The sequence below is a fragment of the Schistocerca americana genome, chromosome 6 (genome assembly GCF_021461395.2).
Source record: "Schistocerca americana isolate TAMUIC-IGC-003095 chromosome 6, iqSchAmer2.1, whole genome shotgun sequence".
In the NCBI taxonomy this organism is placed as follows: Eukaryota; Metazoa; Arthropoda; class Insecta; order Orthoptera; family Acrididae; genus Schistocerca; species Schistocerca americana.
In genome coordinates, this window is record NC_060124.1 from 594584595 (window position 1) to 594607233 (window position 22639).

Consider the following 22639-nt stretch of genomic DNA (forward strand, 5'->3'; position numbering starts at 1 on the left):
CCAGTAAGAAGAATCACTCTTCTTGTACTGTAGTCGGCATTTTGCATCTTGTGTTTAATTCCGATGCAATTTCTGTGTTTAATCGGCAATAAGAAGGAATAAGGGACACAGTAAACCCCTCAGTGAAGCATCGGAATCTAAAACTGGTCTCACAGGAAAGGTTCAAATCATAGACAGTAAAAAGAGTCAGTCTTGTTCTGCTTAAGTCGGCATTGTGCCTTTTGAATTTAATTCCGATGCAATTTCTGTGTTTCATTGTCAAGAAGAAGGTCTAAGGGATACACTAAAGCAGAAGTGAAACATCGGATTCTGAAACAGGTCTCACACTAAAGGTTCAAAACATAGACAGTAAGAAGAGTCAGTCCTCCTGCACTTAAGTCGGCATTGTGCTTTTTAAATTGAATTCGAATGCAATTTCTGTGTTTCATCGTCAATAAGAAGGTCGAAGGGATTCAGTAAACCTGAAGTGAAGCATCAGAATGTAAAACCGGTCTCACAGGAGAGGTTCAAATCATAGAATGTAAGAAGTGTCACTCCTCTTGTACTTAAGTCGGCATTGTGCCTTTTGTATTTAATTCCGATGCAATTTCCGTGTTTCATCGCCAATAAGAAGGTCCAAGCTATACAGTAAACCTGAAGTGATGCATCGGAATCTAAAACTGGTCTCACACTAAAGGTTCGTAACGTAGATAGTAAGAAGAGACAGTCTTCTTGGACTAATGTCGGCATTGTGCCTTTTGTATTTAATTACGATGCAATTTGTGTGTTTCATAGTCAATTAAAAGGTGCAAGGGATACAGTAATCCTGAAGTGAAGCATCGGAATCTAAAACTGGTCTCACAGAAGGGTTCTAAGCATAGACAGTAAGACGAGTCAGTCCTCTTGTTCTTAAGTCGGTATTGTGCCTTTTCTTTTAAAATAACGATGCAATTTCTGTGTTTAATCGTCAATAAGGAGGTCCAAGGTATACAGTAAACCTGAAGTGAAGCATCGGAATCTAAAAGTGGACTCACAGGAGAGGTTCAAATCATAGAAATTTAGAGTGTCAGTCCTCTTGTACTTAAGTCAGCTTTGTGCCCTTTGAATTTATTTCCGATGGTTCACTTCATGTTTACTGTATACCTTGGACCTTCTTATTGACGATGAAGCACAGAAATTGCATGGGAATTAAATTCAAAAGGCACAATTCATCGTCAATAAGAAGGTCCAAGATATACAGTAAACCTGAAGTGAAGCATGGGAATCTAAAACCGGTCTCACAGGAGAGGTTCAAATCATAGAATGTAAGAAGTGCCAGTCCTCTTGTACTTAAGTCGGCATTGTGCCTTTTGTATTTAATTCCGATGCAATTTCCGTGTTTCATCGCCAATAAGAAGGTCCAAGGTACACAGTAAACCTGAAGTGATGCATCGGAATCTAAAACTGGTCTCACACTAAAGGTTCGTAACGTAGATAGTAAGAAGAGACAGTCTTCTTGGACTAATGTCGGCATTGTGCCTTTTGTATTTAATTACGATGCAATTTGTGTGTTTCATAGTCAATTAAAAGGTGCAAGGGATACAGTAATCCTGAAGTGAAGCATCGGAATCTAAAACTGGTCTCGCAGAAAGGTTCTAAGCATAGACAGTAATACGAGTCAGTCCTCTTGTTCTTAAGTCGGTATTGTGCCTTTTCTTTTAAAATTACGATGCAATTTCTGTGTTTAATCGTCAATAAGGAGGTCCAAGGTATACAGTAAACCTGAAGTGAAGCATCGGAATCTAAAACCGGTCTCACAGGAGAGGTTCAAATGGTAGAATGTATGAAGTGTCAGTCCTTTTGTACTTAAGTCGGCATTGTGCCTTTTGTATTTAATTCCGATGCAATTTCTGTGTTTCATCGTCAATAAGAGGTCCAAGGTATACAGTAAAACTGAAGTGAAGTATCGGAATCTAAAACTGGACTCAAAGGAGAGGTTCAAATTGTAGAAAGTTAGAGTGTCAGTCCTCTTGTACTTAAGTCGGCATTGAGCCTTTTGTATTAAATTCGGGTGCAATTTCTGTGTTACATCGTCAACAAGAAGGTCCAAGGGATACAGTAAACCAGAAGTGAAGCATCGGAATCTATAACTGGACTCACAGGAGAGGTTCAAATCTTAGAAAGTTAGAGTGTCATTCCTCTTGTACTTAAGTCGGCATTGTGCCTTTTCAATTAATTTCCGATAAAATTTCTGCGCTTCATCGTCAATAAGAAGGTCCAAGGTATACAGTAATCCTGAAGTGAAGCATCGGAATCTAAAATTGGACTGACAGGAGAGGTTCAAATCATAGAAAGTCAGAGTGTCAGTCCTCTTGCATTTAAGTCGGCATTGTGCCTTTTGAATTTAATTGCGATGCAATTTCTGTGCTTCATCGTTAGTAAGAAGGTCCAAGGTATACAGTAAACCTGAAGTGATGCATCAGAATCTAAAACTGGACTCACAGGAGAGGTTCAAATCATAGAAATTTAGAGTGTCAGTCCTCTTGTACTTAAGTCAGCATTGTGCCATTGGAATTTCATTCCGATGCAATTTGTGTGCTTCATCGTCAATAAGAAGGGTCCAAGGGATACAGTAAAACTGAAGTGAAGTATCGGAATCTAAAACTGGACTCACAGGAGAGGTTCAAATCATAGAAAGTTAGAGTGTCAGTCCTCTTGTACTTAAGTCGGCATTGTGCCTTTTGAATTTAATTCCGATGCAATTTCTGTGTTTGATCGTCAGTAAGAAGGTCCAAGGTATACAGTAAACCTGAAGTGAAGCATCGGATTCTAAAACTGGACTCACAGGAGAGGTTCAAATCATAGAAAGTTAGAGTGTCAGTCCTCTTCTACTTAAGTCGGCATTGTGCCTTTTGAATTTAATTCCGATGCAATTTCTGTGTTTCATCGTCAATAAGAAGGTCCAAGAGATACAGTAAACCTGAAGTGAAGCTTCGGAATCTAAATCTCGACTCACAGGACAAGATCAAATCATAGAAAGTTAGAGTGTCAGTCCTATTACACTTATGTCGGAATTGTGACTTTGGAAGTTAATTCCGATGCCATTTTTGTGTTTCATTGTCAATAAGAAGGTCCAAGGTATACAGTAAACCTGAAGTGAAGCATCAGAATCTAAAACTCGACTCACAGGAGAGGTTCAAATCGTAGATAGTTAGAGTGTCTGTCCTCTTGTACTTAAGTCGGCATCGTGCCTTTTGAATTTAATTCCGATGCAATTTCTGTGTCTCATCGTCAATAAGAAGGTGCAAGGTATATAGTTAACCAGAAGGGAAGCATCGGAATCTAAAAGTGGACTTACAAGAGAGGTTCCAAACATAGACAGTAAGAAGAGTCAGTCCTCTTGTATTTAAGTCGGCATTGTGCCTTTTGTATTAAATTGGGATGCAATTTCTGTGTTTCATCGTCAATAAGAAGGTCCAAGGTATACAGTAAAACTGAAGTGAAGTATCGGAATCTAAAACTGGACTCACAGGAGAGGTTCAAATCGTAGAAAGTTAGAGTGTCAGTCCTCTTGTACTTAAGTCGGCATTGAGCCTTTTGTATTAAATTCGGATGCAATTTCTGTGATTCATCGTCAATAAGAAGGTCCATGGGATAGAGTAAACCTGAAGTGATGCATCGGAATCTAAAACTGGACTCACAGGAGAGGTTCAAATTATAGAAATTTAGAGTGTCAGTCCTCTTGTACTTAAGTCAGCTTTGTGCCCTTTGAATTTAATTCCGATGCAATTTCTGTGCTTCATCGTCAATAAGAAGGTCCAAGGTATATAGTAATTCTGAAGTGAAGCATGGGAATCTAAAACCGGTCTCACAGGAGAGGTTCAAATCATAGAATGTAAGAAGTGTCAGTCCTCTTGTGCTTAAGTCGGCATTGTGCCTTTTGTATTTAATTCCGATGCTATTTCCGTGTTTCATCGCCAATAAGAAGGTCCAAGGTATACAGTAAACCTGAAGTGAAGCATCGGAATCTAAAACTGGTCTCACACTAAAGGTTCGTAACGTAGATAGTAAGAAGAGACAGTCTTCTTGGACTGATGTCGGCAGTGTGCCTTTTGTATTTAATTACGATACAATTTGTGTGTTTCATAGTCAATTAGAAGGTGCAACGGATACAGTAATCCTGAAGTGAAGCATCGGAATCTAAAACTGGTCTCACAGAAAGGTTCTAAGCATAGACAGTAAGATGAGTCAGTCCTCTTGTACTTAAGTTGGTATTGTGCCTTTTCTTTTAAAATTACGATGCGATTTCTGTGTTTAATCGTCAATAAGGAGGTCCAAGGTATACAGTAAACCTGAAGTGAAGCATCGGAATCTAAAACCGGTCTCACAGGAGAGGTTCAAATCGTAGAATGTATGAAGTGTCAGTCCTTTTGTACTTAAATCGGCATTGTGCATTTTGTATTTAATTCCGATGCAATTTCTGTGTTTCATCGTCAATAAGAAGGTCCAAGGTATACAGTAAACCTGAAGTGAAGCATCGGAATTTTAAAACTGGACTCACAGGAGAGGTTGAAATCATAGAAAGTTAGTGTGTTTGTCCTCTTATACTTAAGTCGGCATTGTGCCTTTTGAATTTAATTCCGATGCAATTTCTGTGCTTCATCGTCAATAAGAAGGTCCGAGGGATACAGTAAACCTGAAGTGAAGCATCGGAATCTAAAACTGGTCTCACACTAAAGGTTCAAAACATAGACAGTAAGAAGAGTCAGTCTTCTTGTACTTAAGTCGGAATTGTGCCATTTGCATTTAATTCCGTTGCAATTTCTGTGTTTCACCGTCAATAAGAAGGTCCAAGGGATACAGTAAACCTGAAGTGAAGCATCTGAATCTATAACTGGTCTCACAGGAAAGGTGAAAAGCAAGGACAGTAAGAAGAGTCAGTCTTCTTGTATTTAAGTCGGCATTGTGCCTTTAGTGTTTATTTCCGATGCAATTTCAGTGTTTCATCGTCTATAAGAAGGTCCAAGGGATACAGTAAACCTGAAGTGAAGCATCGGAATCTATTACTGGACTCACAGGAGAGGTTCAAATCTTAGAAAGTTAGAATGCCAGTCCTCTTGTACTAAAGTCGGCATTGTGCCTCTTCAATTAATTTCCGATAAAATTTCTGCACTTCATCGTCAGTAAGAAGGTCCAAGGTATAGGGTATTCCTGAAGTGAAGCTTTGAAATATAAAATTGGACTCACAGGGGAGGTTCAAATCATAGAAAGTCAGAGTGTCAGTCCTCTTGTACTTAAGTCGGCATTGTGCCTTTTGAATTTAATTCCGATGCAATTTCTGTGCTTCATCGTCAATAAGAAGGTCCAAGGTATACAGTAAACCTGAAGTGATGCATCAGAATCTAAAACTGGACTCACAGGAGAGGTTCAAATCATAGAAATTTAGAGTGTCAGTCCTCTTGTACTTAAGTCAGCATTGTGCATTTTGAATTTAATTCCGATGCAATTTCTGTGCTTCATCGTCAATAAGAAGGTCCAAGGTATACAGTAAAACTGAAGTGAAGTACCGGAATCAAAAACTGGACTCTCAGGAGAGGTTCAAATCATAGAAAGTTAGAGTCTCAGTCCTCTCGTACTTAAGTCGGCATTGAGCCTTTTGTATTAAATTCGGATGCAATTTCTGTGTTTCATCGTCAATAAGAAGGTCCATGGGATACAGTAAACCTGAAGTGAAGCATCGGAATCTAAAACTGGACTCACAGGAGAGGTACAAATCATAGAATGTTAGACTGTCAGTCCTCTTGTACTTATGTCGGCACTGTGCCTTTTGAATTTAGTTCCGATACAATTTCGGTGTTCCGTCGACAATAAGAAAGTCCAAGGTATACAGTAGACCTGAAGTGAAGCAACGGAATCTAAAACTGGACTCACAGGAGAGGTTCAAATCATAGAAATTTAGAGTGTCAGTCCTCTTGTACTTAAGTCAGCTTTGTGCCTTTTGAATTTAATTCCGATGCAATTTCTGTGCTTCATCATCAATAAGAAGGTCCAAGGTATACAGTAATCCTGATGTGAAGCGTCGGAATCTAAAATTGGACTCACAGGAGATGTTCAAATCATAGAAAGTTAGAGTGTCAGTCCTCTTGTACTTAAGTCGGTATTGTGCCTTTTGAATTTAATTGCGATGCAATTTCTGTGTTTCATAGTCAACACAAAGGTCCTAGGTATACAGTAAACCTGATGTGAAGCATCGGAATATAAAACTGGACTCACAGGAGAGGTTCAAATCATAGAAAGATTGAGTGTCAGTCCTCTTGTTCTTAAGTCGACATTGTGCCTTTTGTATTAAATTCGGATGCAATTTCTGTTTCCATCGTCAATAAGAAGGTCCAAGGGATACAGTAAACCTGAAGTGAAGCATCGGAATCTAAAACTGGACTCACAGGAGAGGTTGAAATCATAGAAAGTTAGAGTGTTAGTCCTCTTGTGCTTAAGTCGGCATTGTGTCTTTTCAATTAATTTCCGATAAAATTTCTGCGCTTCATCGTCATTAAGAAGGTCCAAGGTATACAGTATTCCAGAAGTGAAGCATCGGAATCTAAAATTGGACTCACAGGAGAGGTTCAAATCATAGAAAGTCAGAGTGTCAGTCCTCTTGTACTTAAGTCGGCATTGTGCCTTTTGAATTTAATTCCGATGCAATTTCTGTGCTTCATCGTCAATAAGAAGGTCCAAGGTATACATTAAAACGGAAGTGAAGTACCGGAATCTAAAACTGGACTCTCAGGAGAGGTTCAAATCGTAGAAAGTTAGAGTGTCAGTCCTCTTGTACTTAAGTCGGCATTGAGCCTTTTATATTAAATTCGGATGCAATTTCTGTGTTTCATCGTCAATAAGAAGGTCCATGGGATACAGTAAACCTGAAGTGAAGCATCGGAATCTAAAACTGGACTCACAGGAGAGGTTCAAATCATAGAATGTTAGACTGTCAGTCCTCTTGTACTTATGTCGGCATTGTGCCTTTTGAATTTATTTCCGATGCAATTTCGGTGTTTCATCGTCAATAAGAAGGTCCAAGGTATACAAAAGACTTGAAGTTAAGCATCGGAATCTAAAATTGGACTCACAGGAGAGGTTCAAATCATAGAAATTTAGAGTGTCAGTCCTCTTGTACTTATGTCAGCTTTGTGGCTTTTGAATTTAGTTCCGATGCAATTTCTGTGCTTCATCGTCAATAAGAAGGTCCAAGGTATACAGTAAACCTGAAGTGAAGCATGGGAATCTAAAACCGGTCTCACAGGAGAGGTTCAAATCATAGAATGTAAGAAGTGTCAGTCCTCTTGTACTTAAGTCAACATTGTGCCTTTTGTATTAAATTCGGATGCAATTTCTGTTTTCATCGTCAATAAGAAGGTCCAAGGGATACAGTAAACCTGAAGTGAAGCATCGGAATCTAAAACTGGACTCACAGGAGAGGTTCAAATCATAGAAAGTTAGAGTGTCAGTCCTCTTGTACTTAAGTCGGCATTGTGCCTTTTGAATTTAATTCCGATGCAATTTCTGTGTTTCATCGTCAGTAAAAAGGTCCAAGGTATACAGTAAACCTGAAGTGAAGCATCGGAATCTAAAACTGGACTCACAGGAGAGGTTCAAATCATAGAAAGTTAGAGTGTCAGTCCTCTTGTACTTAAGTCGGCATTGTGCCTTTTCAATTAGTTTCCGATAAAATTCCTGCGCTTCATCGTCAATAAGAAGGTCCAAGGTATACAGTAAAACTGAAGTGAAGTACCGGAATCTAAAACTGGACTCTCAGGAGAGGTTCAAATCGTAGAAAGTTAGAGTGTCAGTCATCTTGTACTTAAGTCGGCATTGTGCCTTTTCAATTAATTTCCGATAAAATTTCTGCGCTTCATCGTCAATAAGAAGGTCCAAGGTATACAGTAAAACTGAAGTGAAGTACCGGAATCTAAAACTGGACTCACAGGAGAGGTTCAAATCATAGAAAGTTAGAGTGTCAGTCCTCTTGTACTTAAGTCGGCATTGTGCCTTTTGAATTTAATTCCGATCCAATTTCTGTGTTTCATCGTCAATCAGAAGGTCCAAGAGATTCAGTAAACCTGAAGTGAGGCTTCGTAATCTAAATCTCGACTCACAGGACAAGATCAAATCATAGAAAGTTAGAGTGTCAGTCCTATTGTACTTATGTCGGAATTGTGCCTTTGATAGTTAATTCTGATGCAATTTCTGTGTTTCATCGTCAACAAGAAGGTCCAAGGTATACAGTAAACCTGAAGTGAAGCATCAGAATCTAAAACTGGACTCACAGGAGAGGTTCAAATCATAGATAGTTAGAGTGTCTGTCCTCTTGTACTTAAGTCGGCATCGTGCCTTTTGAATTTAATTCCGATGCAATTTCTGTGTTTCATCGTCAATAAGAAGGTGCAAGGCATATAGTTAACCTGAAGGAAAGCATCGGAATCTAAAAGTGGACTTACAGGAGAGGTTCCAAACATAGACAGTAAGAAGAGTCAGTCCTCTTGTACTTAAGTCGGCATTGTGCCTTTTGTATTAAATTGGGATGCAATTTCTGTGTTTCATCGTCAATAAGAAGGTCCAAGGGATACAATAAACCTGAAGTGAAGCATGGGAATCTAAAACCGGTCTCACAGGAGAGGTTCAAATCAGAAAATGTAAGAAGTGTCAGTCCTCTTGTACTTCAGTCGGCATTGTGCCTTTTGTAGTTAATTCCGATGCAATTTCTGTGTTTCATCGTCAATAAGAAGGTCCAAGGGATACAGTAAACCAGAAGTGAAGCATCGGAATCTATAACTGGACTCACAGGAGAGGTTCAAATCTTAGGAAGTTAGAGTGTCAGTCCTCTTGCATTTAAGTCGGCATTGTGCCTTTTGAATTTAATTGCGATGCAATTTCTGTGCTTCATCGTCAATAAGAAGGTCCAAGGTATACAGTAAACCTGAAGTGATGCATCAGAATCTAAAACTGGACTCACAGGAGAGGATCAAATCATAGAAATTTAGAGTGTCAGTCCTCTTGTACTTAAGTCAGCATTGTGCCTTTTGAATTTAATTCCGATGCAATTTGTGTTCTTCATCGTCAATAAGAAGGTCCAAGGTATACAGTAAAACTGAAGTGAAGTATCGGAATCTAAAACTGGACTCACAGGAGAGGTTGAAATCGTAGAAAGTTAGAGTGTCAGTCCTCTTGTACTTAAGTCGGCATTGAGCCTTTTGTATTAAATTCGGATGCAATATCTGTGTTTCATCGTCAATAAGAAGGTCCATGGGATAGAGTAAACCTGAAGTGAAGCATCGGAATCGAAAACTGGACTCATAGGAGAGGTTCAAATCATCGAAAGTTAGTCTGTCAGTCCTCTTGTACTTATGTCGGCATTGTGCCTTTTGAATTTAGTTCCGATGCAATTTCTGTGTTTCATCGTCAATAAGAAGGTCCAAGGTATACAGTAAACCTGAAGTGAAGCATCGGAATCTAAAAGTGGACTCACAGGAGAGGTTCAAATCATAGAAATTTAAAGTGTCAGTCCTCTTGTACTTAAGTCAGCTTTGTGCCCTTTGAATTTAATTCCGATGCAATTTCTGTGCTTCATCGTCAATAAGAAGGTCCAAGGTATACAGTAAACCTGAAGTGAAGCATGGGAATCTAAAACTGGTCTCACAGGAGATGTTCAAATCATAGAATGTAAGAAGTGTCAGTCCTCTTGTACTTAAGTCGGCATTGTGCCTTTTGTATTTAATTCCGATGCAATTTCCGTGTTTCATCGCCAATAAGAAGGTCCAAGGTATACAGTAAACCTGAAGTGAAGCATCGGAATCTAAAACTGGTCTCCCACTAAAGGTTCGTAACGTAGATAGTAAGAAGAGGCAGTCTTCTTGGACTGATGTCGGCATTGTGCCTTTTGTATTTAATTACGATGCAATTTGTGTGTTTCACAGTCAATTAGAAGGTGCAAGGGATACAGTAATCTTGAAGTGAAGCATCGGAATCTAAAACTGGTCTCACAGAAAGGTTCTAAGCATAGACAGTAAGACGAGTCAGTCCTCTTGTACTTAAGTCGGTATTGTGCCTTTTCTTTTAAAATTACGATGCAATTTCTGTGTTTAATCGTCAATAAGGAGGTCCAAGGTATACAGTAAACCTGAAGTGAAGTACCGGAATCTAAAACTGGTCTCACACTAAAGGTTCAAAACATAGACAGTAAGAAGAGTCAGTCTTTTTGTACTTAAGTCGGCATTGTGCCATTTGCATTTAATTCCGTTGCAATTTCTGTGTTTCACCGTCAATAAGAAGGTGCAAGGGATACAGTAATCCTGAAGTGAAGCATCGAAATCTAAAACTGGTCTCACAGAAAGGTTCTAGACATAGACAGTAAGACGAGTCAGTCCTCTTGCACTTAAGTCGGTATTGTGCCTTTTCTTTTAAAATTACGATGCAATTTCTGTGTTTAATCGTCAATAAGAAGGTCCAAGGTATAGAGTATTCCTGAAGTGAAGCATCGGAATCTAAAATTGGACTCACAGGAGAGGTTCAAATCATAGAAAGTCAGTGTGTCAGTCCTCTTGTACTTAAGTCGGCATTGTGCCTTTTGAATTTAATTCCGATGCAATTTCTGGCTTCATCGTCAATAAGGAGGTCCAAGGTATACAGTAAAACTGAAGTGAAGTACCGGAATCTAAAACTGGACTCTCAGGAGAGGTTCAAATCGTAGAAAGTTAGAGTGTCAGTCCTCTTGTACTTAAGTCGGCATTGAGCCTTTTGTATTAAATTCGGATGCAATTTCTGTGTTTCATCTTCAATAAGAAGGTCCATGGGATACAGTAAACCTGAAGTAAAGCATCGGAATCTAAAACTTGACTCACAGGAGAGGTACCAATCATAGAATGTTAGACTGTCAGTCCTCTTGTACTTATGTCGGCATTGTGCCTTTTGAATTTACTTCCGATTAAATTTCTGTGCTTCATCGTCAATAAGAAGGTCCAAGGTGTACAGTAATCCTGAAGTGAAGCGTCGGAATCTAAAAGTGGACTCACAGGAGACGTTCAAATCATAGAAAGTTAGAGTGTCAGTCCTCTTGTACTTAAGTCGGCAATGTGCCTTTTCAATTAATTTCCGATAAAATTTCTGCGCTTCATCGTCAATAAGAAGGTCCAAGGTATACAGTATCCCTGAAGTGAAGCATCGGAATCTAAAATTGGACTCACAGGAGAGGTTCAAATCATAGAAAGTCAGAGTGTCAGTCCTCTTGTACTTATGTCGGCATTGTGCCTTTTGAATTTAATTCCGATGCAATTTCTGTGCTTCATCGTCAATAAGAAGGGCCAAGGTATACAGTAAACCTGAAGTGATGCATCAGAATCTAAAACTGGACTCACAGGAGAGGTTCAAATCATAGAAATTTAGAGTGTCAGTCCTCTTGTACTTAAGTCAGCATTGTGCCTTTTGAATTTAATTCCGATGCAATTTCTGTGCTTCATCGTCAATAAGAAGGTCCAAGGTATATAGTAAAACTGAAGTGAAGTACCGGAATCTAAAACTGGACTCTCAGGAGAGGTTCAAATCGTAGAAAGTTAGAGTGTCAGTCCTCTTGTACTTAAGTCGGCATTGAGCCTTTTGTATTAAATTCAGATGCAATTTCTGTCTTTCATCGTCAATAAGAAGGTCCATGGGATACAGTAAACCTGAAGTGAAGCATCGGAATCTAAAACTGGACTCACAGGAGAGGTTCAAATCATAGAATGTTAGACTGTCAGTCCTCTTGTACTTATGTCGGCATTGTGCCTTTTGAATTTAGTTCCGATGCAATTTCGGTGTTTCATCGTCAATAAGAAGGTCCAAGGTATACAGTAGACCTGAAGCGAAGCATCGGAATCTAATACTGGACTCACAGGAGAGGTTCAAATCATAGAAATTTAGAGTGTCAGTCCTCTTGTACTTAAGTCAGCTTTGTGCCTTTTGAATTTAATTCCGATGCAATTTCTGTGCTTCATCGTCAATAAGAAGGTCCACGGTATACAGTAAACCTGATGTGAAGCATGGGAATCTAAAACCGGCCTCACAGGAGAGGTTCAAATCATAGAATGTAAGAAGTGTCAGTCCTCTTGTACTTAAGTCGGCATTGTGCCATTTGTATTTAATTTCGATGCAATTTCTGTGTTTCATCGCCAATAAGATGGTCCAAGGGATACAGTAAACCTGAAGTGAAGCATCGCAATCTAAAACTGGACTCGCAGGAGAGGTTCTAATCATAGAAATATAAAATAAATAAAATAAATTAAATAAAATAATAATTACTTTATCTGTATGATTGTCTCTCCTATGAGTCGTCAGGTTTTAATTATTCAGTATCAGACGCTTGACAATGGCTTTTTCGTAAAGGCAATGTTACTCGTAGTTGACCGTGAAATAAAACTGAAATAATCGGACTTCGTAATTTAATCGTTTCCAAAGACTGCTGCGGTAGGTGCGGACTCATAATCTAAATTTCAATATTAGAATAATTTGCCAGCCATGCCAAAACGTCGTACAGAGGTGATTGTCTACTAAACAATAAATTACACAGTTAGTTATATCAGATATATTCAATGAATAAGCCTACAGTTCATAATCCTACTTACTTTTATAAATATAAATTCTTTACAGTATCGAGTGCCTAGTATGGTTGCAACTCGCAGTAATTTTTTATAACATGAAATATGGCGGTGTGCCAGACAATAAACTAAAATACGTGCTTCTCGCACCACTTCAACCAGAGCTCTCCTTTCTTAATCAAACATACGAGTAACGTAATTGTGCTTTTGTTTTATCAGCGACACAGCGCTGCAGTTGTGTGCCATAGGCTTTATTTATTTGTCACTGATTATTTATTTAATTAGTATCTCGCGTTTCCGAGGAAACTCACGCTCGGCATGCAAATGTGCCTTTATATTGCCCCCGGAATTGCGAGGCGAAAGGACACACCTGCAGGCGAGCAATTCACCTAAAGGCACAAGAAAATCTAAGTTATCTACAACTATTTACATGACCTACATTATACACATTATATACAAACTTCGAATGACGCGGGTGCGCCGTAAAAGTTCTTATGTTGGCAGATAGAGTGCGCGCATGCGCAGAAGCGTCTGTGTGACTGCCGTTATGTCGTACAGTTAGATCACGCGGCACAGTATTGCAGTTCATATTGTTCGTGCGCGCGCGTTTCTCTTTCGTTGCACAAAGAAAATATTCAACCAAGATTACATATGAAGACTACATTCTATGACAGGTAACTTAGTTTTAAATTTACAATATTCGTTATAACACAATGCAACTTAGATTGTTGAATGTTCTTAGTTACATAGTATTGTTTTGAAATACTTCAAAGAAAAATGTCCGTATTTTTCAGGTGCGTTGACCTATACACATCGTGTCGTTATTACAGTTCATATTCATCTGCTGCACAATAATTTTTTTTTTTTTTTTTTTTTTTACAGGTTAGTATCGTCGTGGTAAAGTTTTTTTGATCACAGTAACATCGTTGTATAACAACGTGATTAATACATAAGCGTGTCCATTTCCCATTTCCATTATAGTCGTTGTGATGCAGTTCGTTGTAAGTAAAAGCTTTGCTTATTACAGATCAGACGTGACCCGTCGAGTAATTGGTCCACGTGCAGTTCGTTTTTTACATTCCGTGGAAGCTTGGTTGCAGAACCTCGGACGGCACATAGCTGGCGTCGATCCTTGGACAGTCCAGGTAAGAGTGTCCGTCACATTTCGAGAACATTTCATTCCCTGAAGTTCCATTCAAAATTCTTCCACCCGTCTTGTTGTTTTCTGGTCAGGCACTTTGTGTCCATTTAATCCAGTTAACATCTTGAAGTTAGGTACTGTAGTAATGTCACTAGACGATGCACGAATTACTCACTTCACATTTTCAGTTTTTTGCTGAATATAGCTCACCTAAATGTTCGTAGTTATTAATCGAGGAAATCGTTCATCGCGTTTACATAGGTACGATGCATAATGAATGGCATTAACCGTTTCCTTCACATAGGTTTCTGCGTAGTTGCAGAGTTAGTAATGTTCGTTAATGTCCGTGAACAGAGGTTCACTATGCAATGTCTTTTTGGAACTCGTTTTGTTCAAATTTTTACATGATACATCAGTTAAAAAAAATAAGTAATTATACATACACACGTCACATATTTTCTTAGTATAAACATAATACAGTTGCACATAAACATGTTTACATCATCATTACATCGCTATAGGTTATTACATTGTGTCACATTTTATTACATGAATTGCAGATATTTACATCCTCTTTAGCGGTTTTGCTGGGATATTATCGATGTTTTTTGTGATGTCATCTGAAATTAAGATAGGTTAGACACAACATTCATTACATCAGTAGGCAAGACCAGGCGTTTTCAATACTCAATAAATATTCAAAATAGTAAGAGAGAGAAAATGTTCGATTCCTCGCGTTTTGTGCGTGTGTGTAGAGTGTCTGTGTGGCCTTGACTACTGATAGATGCTTTTCGTGTTGAGAGATGTGCGTCTAATCTATTTCTCAAAGTAAAAGATCGCTTCACAGATGACGTCTGTCAGTTCGTCAGGTGTCATACCAAGTCAGTGGTACCTACAATAACAAATGTTCCGTGAAAAATTAATATATCATTCACTGCTACGTAATCATAAATTTTACTTTAATATTCAGTCTCCTCGGTGGAGCCGCGGCGTTGAAAGAAAAGTTCTTCTGTCTTCAACTACGACTCTGGAACGCTGAAATGAAAATTTCTATACTACTTATTATCTGTGTTGTAGCAACAGAGTTTTTCGAGTTGCTTAGCAATATTTTGATGGGTATGACTTTGACATTTTTCAGCATGAAATGCTCTAAGATCTCGGTGTGCGTATAGCCCAATAATTTTGTTAGTTCTAGGATGTTGTAACAGATACGCACCAGGGTGCGGTATGTTAACAATTATATAAGGTCCTTCATATAGCAGACGCCACTTAGCGTTGCGTCGTTTGAGTGCAACAGATTTATGACGAGTACGAAGTAGTACAAGCATTCCCACCTCGAATTTTTGTTTTCTTTTTATTATGTTTCTGTGATGTTTGTTTCGTATTTGTGCGTGATGTGTCAATGTAGTCAATACTTCTTTTATTTTCTGTTCAGGTGTGATTTCCTTGTCCGACAACTTAGTTAATGGTTCTATCCACTGATCGTTCTGTTTGCAATTGAACATGATCTCGTTAGGTGTGTAATTTGTATCGTTAATATTTAAGTTATTGTGTACGTCTTCGAAAAGACTTAGGTAGGACACCCAATTAGTATGTTTTGATGAAATATAGGTCCTCATGAAACGATTTAATTCTCGGAAAAGTCTCTCAGTCGCGTTACATTGTGGACTAAGCCTCGAAATAAATATACTTTTAATGTTATTGTCCTTCAAGAAATTTCTCCATTTGTACCCAGAGTAGTATGCTGCATTATCTGATAGAATTGCTTTAGGTTTTCCCACGTGCGTCAGGTAATCACTTGAGAATCTTCGTATTATAGCACTTGCAGTGGCGGATTTTAAAGCATAAAGTTTAACATGTTTAGAAAATATATCGTAAAAAGCTAAGATATATTTGACGCCTCCAGAGCTTGCTGGATGCGGTCCACTGATGTCAGTACACAGAATTTCCAGGGGTTTACTAGGTAAAATAGAATGTAAATCTGTTTTTGTGGATAAATTCTGAGGTTTTGATTTTTGACATATGACACATGTTTTCAGTTCCCTGTAAATTTTTCTTCTCATATTGCTAAAATAACAGTATGTACTGAGCTTCGCTAAACACTTTTTTGTCCCATAATGACCCCAAACTAAGTGTGTGTGCCAAATTAAATTACGTTCAGACTCTTTGGGAATGCATACACACCAGTTAGTAGCATTTGGATGTCGGCGGTAAAATAGCACATCATTGTGTAACTTGTAATACTTAGTCAAAGGATGATTGTGTTTTTCTACCAGTAATGTTATTATTTTATACCAGTGAGGATCAGATTTTTGTAATTCAGCCATGTTTCTGCACATATCAATATAATATTGGTGATACTGCCTGTCTTGCATTAAGAGAATCCTGTAGTCATTTATATTTTCTAAGTCACTGTTGGTATCATTCATACCTTGTGGAAGTCTAGACAAAGTGTCTGCAATGGTGTTGTCCTTACCTCTTATGTACTTAATTTCAAAAGAGTAGTTCTGAAGTGTAACTGCCCATCGTGATAGTCTAGGATGTACAAGTTTACAAGTTAACAAAAATGTCAGGGCCTGGTGATCGGTGTAAATTACTGTATGTTTTCCAAATAAATAGTAATTGAATTTCTTGAATGCCCATACTATGGAAAGTGTTTCTAACTCAGTAGTGGAGTATGTACGCTCACATTCAGTTAGAGTGCGACTCGCAAACCCAATAATTCTTATCTGTTCCTCCTCTTTATTCTTTACAACTTGAAATAAGCAACAGCCCAAGCCAGTACGTGAAGCGTCACAAGTCATACAAAAATCTAAATTGAAATCTGGATGGCTCAATATGTTAGCATTCACTAAAGCATGTTTAATTGTATTAAAGTCATTCTGGCACTGTTCCGACCAGATCCAAACTTGATTCTTTCTGAGTAGATTTAGCAGATGTTTACTGTTCAAAAGTGGTTGTGGCAAAAAACGTCTGAAAAATGAACATAGCCCAAGGAATGATTTTAACTGCTTTTTAGTTCGAGGGCTAGGAAAGTTTCTGATAGCATCTAATTTACTGGGATCCGGACGTATGCCCTGTGAATTAATGATATGTCCTAAATACTTTATCTCACTGCAACCAAACTTTGATTTTCTAAGATTGGCTGTGACTCCAGCTTGTGCAAATTTTTCTAAAATTCTTTGAAGTGTGTCAACGTGTTCATTCCAGGATTGTGTAGCTATCAGTATATCATCTACATAGTGTGTGACTGTCTCAACTAAATCGTCGCCAAGCACGGTATCCAGGGCTGTAATGAATACCCCAGAGCTGACATTCAGTCCGAAGGGTAGAACACAAAACTGATAGGTTCGCCCCCCGAACATAAATGCAGTATATTTCCGAGAATCAGGAGTGATACCCACCTGCCAAAACGAATTAGCGAGATCTATTGTGGAAAAATATTTTGCATCTAGAAATTTCTGTAATTGCTCTTCTAAATTTTCAGGTTTTGTGTGAACCGGTAAAATTATTTCATTAATAGCTCGTGCGTCTAACACTAACCTAATGCTTCCATTTGATTTTTTGACAACAAGTAGAGGACTACAGTAAGGTGAGGTGGATGGTTCAATGACCTTCCAGTCTAACATTTGTTTTAATTCTTGCCACACAGCAGGTCGTTGAGATAACGGTACGTTATATGTCTTATGGTAGAAGATCTTGTGAGGCTTAACTTCAATCTTGTACACATACGTCTTGATAACACCTAATCGTTTGGTAAAAACTTGTAAATATTTGGATAACACTTCCTGTAGTTTTATACGTTCATGTACACTGAGAGCTGTAGCTTCACTTATCTTATGATCAAGCAATGTTTTCAAGTCCATTAGCTCTGCGTCAGATGAGCGTGTTTGCATGTCTTGAATGTCTTTGTCAAGTACTAACTGAACCTTGTACCCTATACAGTGTTTGTCATGCTTTAGAGTTCTCCTGTCCAAATCAATAATAATTACCCTGCTTTTATCATTTAAAATACATTTACCTTTGGAGAAGTCTATAATGCAGTCCTTCTCGCTCATAATATCTATTCCTAATATGCAATTTGTCACAAGGTTTTGTACAACCAGGAATGGCCATTGTACGGTTCCATTACCTATTTTAACGTTTACAAAAACTTACTTCGTAACCCTACATGACTTATTACCTAGTGCAGTAGTTATTTTACAGTTTTGGGCAGGAAACTCAGGCACAGGTTCCAATTCACACATCTTTTTATAAAAATTAAAAGATAAAACGCCCACAGCTGCACCTGTATCTAGGATAATAGTAGTTGGAATCCCACCTACTACACCAGTAGTGGATGCTAAAACAATTTCATTTGTGTTTAAACGACATTGTGTACTGTCTTGTAAAAGTTCATCTGATATATTGTTATTGTGGTTGTATCTTATAAATAAAACAGGTAGTTTTTGTTTAGAATTATTCGGCATATCATTATTCTGTTGTTCAAGTGTGGTGTCAAATAACTGATTAACATTGAAGCCGCCCCCCAAGGATTCTTCAGCCACGACCTGGGGCAAAGTAGTGACTGTTTCTAGTTTGTTGGATTAGCATTTGTACTAGGTACTGACACAGATTGAGGTTGTGCATCAGGTGTCATTTCTATTATATTCACATTCGGATATTGCCTATTATGATCTCCAAACTTTTGCGGTTGTTGTTGCTGTTGCGCATTATAATTTACCTGTCGGTCGTAAGGTATGCTCCAATTCTGACCTGGTGGCTGTTGTGGTAAAGCAGAGTTTGAATGAAAGTACTGATCGTTACGAGTCCAACCTTGATGCTGTCTTGGCTCGTAGTTATTATTATTTCTATTTCTGTTTGTGTTTTTGTTATTACCTTTGTATCCGTTGTTACCGTTGTTGTTATTACCGCGGTGCCTTTTGTATGGATTGCCGCATGAAATGTTATTACTGTTGTAACTATTGTTTGTATTGGAATACGCGTGTTGATTTTGATTTCCGTACTGAGACGGCATGTGAGTTTGCTGTTTTTGTTGTACCGCGTATCCAACTGTGGGCGCGCCAGAATTGTGTTGGCAAGCCTGCATGTTTTGCATACCACTAGTGTAAACATTGTGGCTGCTGTTTTGCCGCGCGAAGCGCTGATCTTCAAGTAACATGTCAACCGAATCTAAAGCTGTTAAAAAATAATCTGAATCGTCATCCGGGATATGTAGGAGTTTTTCTTTAATGTTGAAAGGCAATTTGGCCTTCAACGCACGGAGTATATCTCGCGTTGCGACTGGTTCGTCTAAAAAGTGTCCCATGTTCAAGTATTTTTCAAAATATCTGCGTAAGTTACCATTTTTACTGTTAAAAGTTTCAGGTTCTAAAATTTGTCTTCTGAGTCGCTCCTGAACGGATTGCGACCAGAATTTGTTCAGAAAAGCACGCTCAAACTCACTGTACGTGGTACATACGTCAGCTTGACTGTATGCCCAGACAGCTGCATCGCCATGGATGTAACCGACAATATATGAAATCTTTTTCCGGTCACTCCAAGTGCGTGGAAATGCGTTACTAAAAGATTTGAGAAAAATCACCGGATGAATGGTTCGTTTTTCTGGGATAAAAATCTGAAATTGCCTGTGTTTCATTAAGCTTTCGTCTTCCTTTGCATTATGATATGGATTTGTCCCACTGTAATTACTGCTATGTCCAGCTGTGGAGTAATTACGATAATGTTGCTGTGGTTTACCATGATAATAGCTTGTGTTGGTGTTTCCACATCGTGGTATGTGTTGTAGTCGTGGTGTGTTTTGTTCTTGTGTATTTGTCGTGTGCGGTATGTGTGTGTCATACTCGAATGTATATTGGTTCCTGAACTGTGCATTTTGACTGATATTTTCGTTACATTCAGAATGTGGTCGATCGGTGAATTGTCCCATGGGTGCAGTGACGGATTGTATTGCGTCACTGATCAGCTGTTTGTTATTAGTAATGTATTGCGCTACGGAGTCGTGCACAATTGTTGGTAAATTTTCACGTAAGCATCTATCAAAATGTTTGTCTTTGTTCACTACCCAATCATGAAATTCTTTATTAATATTTTGAAAATGAGCTGTGGCATCGGATTGTAAGATGTCAGTCAGGTGTTGTTCAACATTGTCAAATTTATTCTGTACGTCAGTAATTCGTTTTTCAAGGTTGTCATGTACTGAAGGATATGTTTGAATTTGTTCAGTAAGAACTTCACACGTGACATTAAGGTTTTTTACTTGTGTCTGTAAAAGTGCTACGTCAGTTGTAGTCTTTTCTTGTCTCGTATTAAGCTGGGAAAATTTAGCACTGAGTTCAGTCATTTGTTTGGTCAGTGTGGCGTCTATAAGTTCCACACGCTTACATAAAGTGTCATTACCTGTCTTGAGTGCTATGAGATCAGATTTGATTCCGTCATTTTGTGTCTTTAACTGTTCATTTTGCGTCTGTAAGGTTGCCATGTTTTCGGCGTTTTGTTTCATTAGCATTTGTAACATGTCGGCAATGTTTACCGTTTGCAAGGTCTCTGCCCCCGCCGCGTCATTAGACGTGACGTCATGCATTAACATGGGCTCTGATTGAGACTTTGAAATTTTTGTGGTGGAAGGCCTATTGTCAAAATTTTCGTCAACACTCGCGTCAATGTTTGATGAATCGTTACTACCGGTTGCTGTCGTAAAGTCATTTTCTAACATTTGTCTCTCGTCCGAGTCGGATTGCGTCTGAATAGTACGTCTTTGCTGTTCCATTTTTGCGTATTGTTTTCTAGTTATTACCATGCCACACGTGATATATGTTTCAAGAAAATATTTGACACTGATTTTAAAATAAAATGCAGTTGAGCATGAATCGGTCGTAGCAACAATGGCTGTCTGTTAATTTAAAAATATAAACTGAATTTGAGATTATTGGTAATGGCTGCTGGCCATGTTACATGATATCGTACAGAAGTCGGCCATATTATACACTCGTGTATTGGTATTGTTGCATACGTTATTGTTTAAGGAAAAATACTGAGAATGGAATTTATCACTGAAACTGTTATGCGGAAAAGAAGCACTACAGAATTTTACTGAAAAGCTAATACACTGAATTATACGTCTGGTCAAGCCTGCTAATGCAAAGATGCTGCGTCTTACCTTATTTTGCTGGAAGCTTCTTTGCGTCTTCCCGCAAAATTTTATAATTGGCAAATATCTTCTGATTTTTGTTATTTCTCATATAGTCAAGTCCAGGTCCAGAAAGTTGATTTTTCACATGAAACAAAGAGAACAATGTAACAAATGACAAAATAACAAGTCCGACAAGCAGTCGCCAATATAAAATAAATAAAATAAAATAAATAAAATATTAATTATTTTATCTCTATGATTGTCTCTCCTATGAGTCGTCAGGTTTTAATTATTCGGTATCAGACGCTTGACAATGGCTTTTTCGTAAAGGCAATGTTACTCGTAGTTGACCGTGAAATAAAACTGAAATAATCGGACTTCGTAATTAAATCGTTTCCAAAGACTGCTGCGGTAGGTGCGGACTCATAATCTAAATCTCAATATTACAATAATTTGCCAGCCATGCCAAAACGTCGTACAAAGGTGATTGTCTACTAAACAAAAAATTACACAGTTAGTTAAATCAGTTATATTCAATGAATAAGCCTACAGTTCATAATCCTACTTACTTTTATAAATATAAATTCTTTACAGTATCGAGTGCCTAGTATGGTTGCAACTCGCAGTAATTTTTTATAACATGAAATATGGCGGTGTGCCAGACAATAAACTAAAATACGTGCTTCTCGCACCACTTCATCCAGAGCTCTCCTTTCTTAATCAAACATACGAGTAACGTAATTGTGCTTTTGTTTTATCAGCGACACAGCGCTGCAGTTGTGTGCCATAGGCTTTATTTATTTGTCACTGATTATTTATTTAATTAATATCTCGCTTTTCCGAGGAAACTCACGCTCGGCATGCAAATGTGCCTTTATAGAAAGTTAGAGTGTCAGTCCTCTTGTTCTTAAGTCGGCATTGTGCCTTTTCAATTTACTTCCGATTAAATTTCTGTGCTTCATCGTCAATAAGAAGGTCCAAGGTATACAGTAATCCTGAAGTGAAGCATCGGAATCTAAAATTGGACTCACAGGAGATGTTCAAATCATAGAAAGTTAGAGTGTCAGTCCTCTTGTACTTAAGTCGGCATTGTGCCTTTTGAATTTAATTGCGATGCAATTTCTGTGTTTCATCGTCAACACGAAGGTCCTAGGTATACAGTAAACCTGATGTGAAGCATCGGAATATAAAACTGGACTCACAGGAGAGGTTCAAATCATAGAAAGTTAGAGTGTCAGTCCTCTTGTACTTAAGTCGGCATTGTGCCTTTTGTATTAAATTCGGATGCAATTTCTGTTTTCATCGTCAATAAGAAGGTCCAAGGGATACAGTAGACCTGAAGTGAAGCATCGGAATCTAAAACTGGACTCACAGGAGAGGTTCAAATCATAGAAAGTTAGAGTGTCAGTCCTCTTGTTCTTAAGTCGGCATTGTGCCTTTTCAATTCACTTCCGATTAAATTGTGTGCTTCATCGTCAATAAGAAGGTCCAAGGGATACAGTTAACCTGAAGTGAAGCATCGGAATCTAAAACTGGTCTCACACTAAAGGTTTGTAACATAGAGAGTAAGAAGAGACAGTCTTCTTGGACTGAAGTCGGCATTGTGCCTTATGTATTTAATTACGATGCAATTTGTGTGTTTCATAGTCAATTAGAAGGTGCAAGGGATACAGTAAACCTGAAGTGAAGCATCGCAATGTAAAACTGGTCTCACAGGAAAGGTTCTAAACATAGACAGTAAGATGAGTCAGTCCTCTTGTACTTAAGTCGGTATTGTGTCTTTTT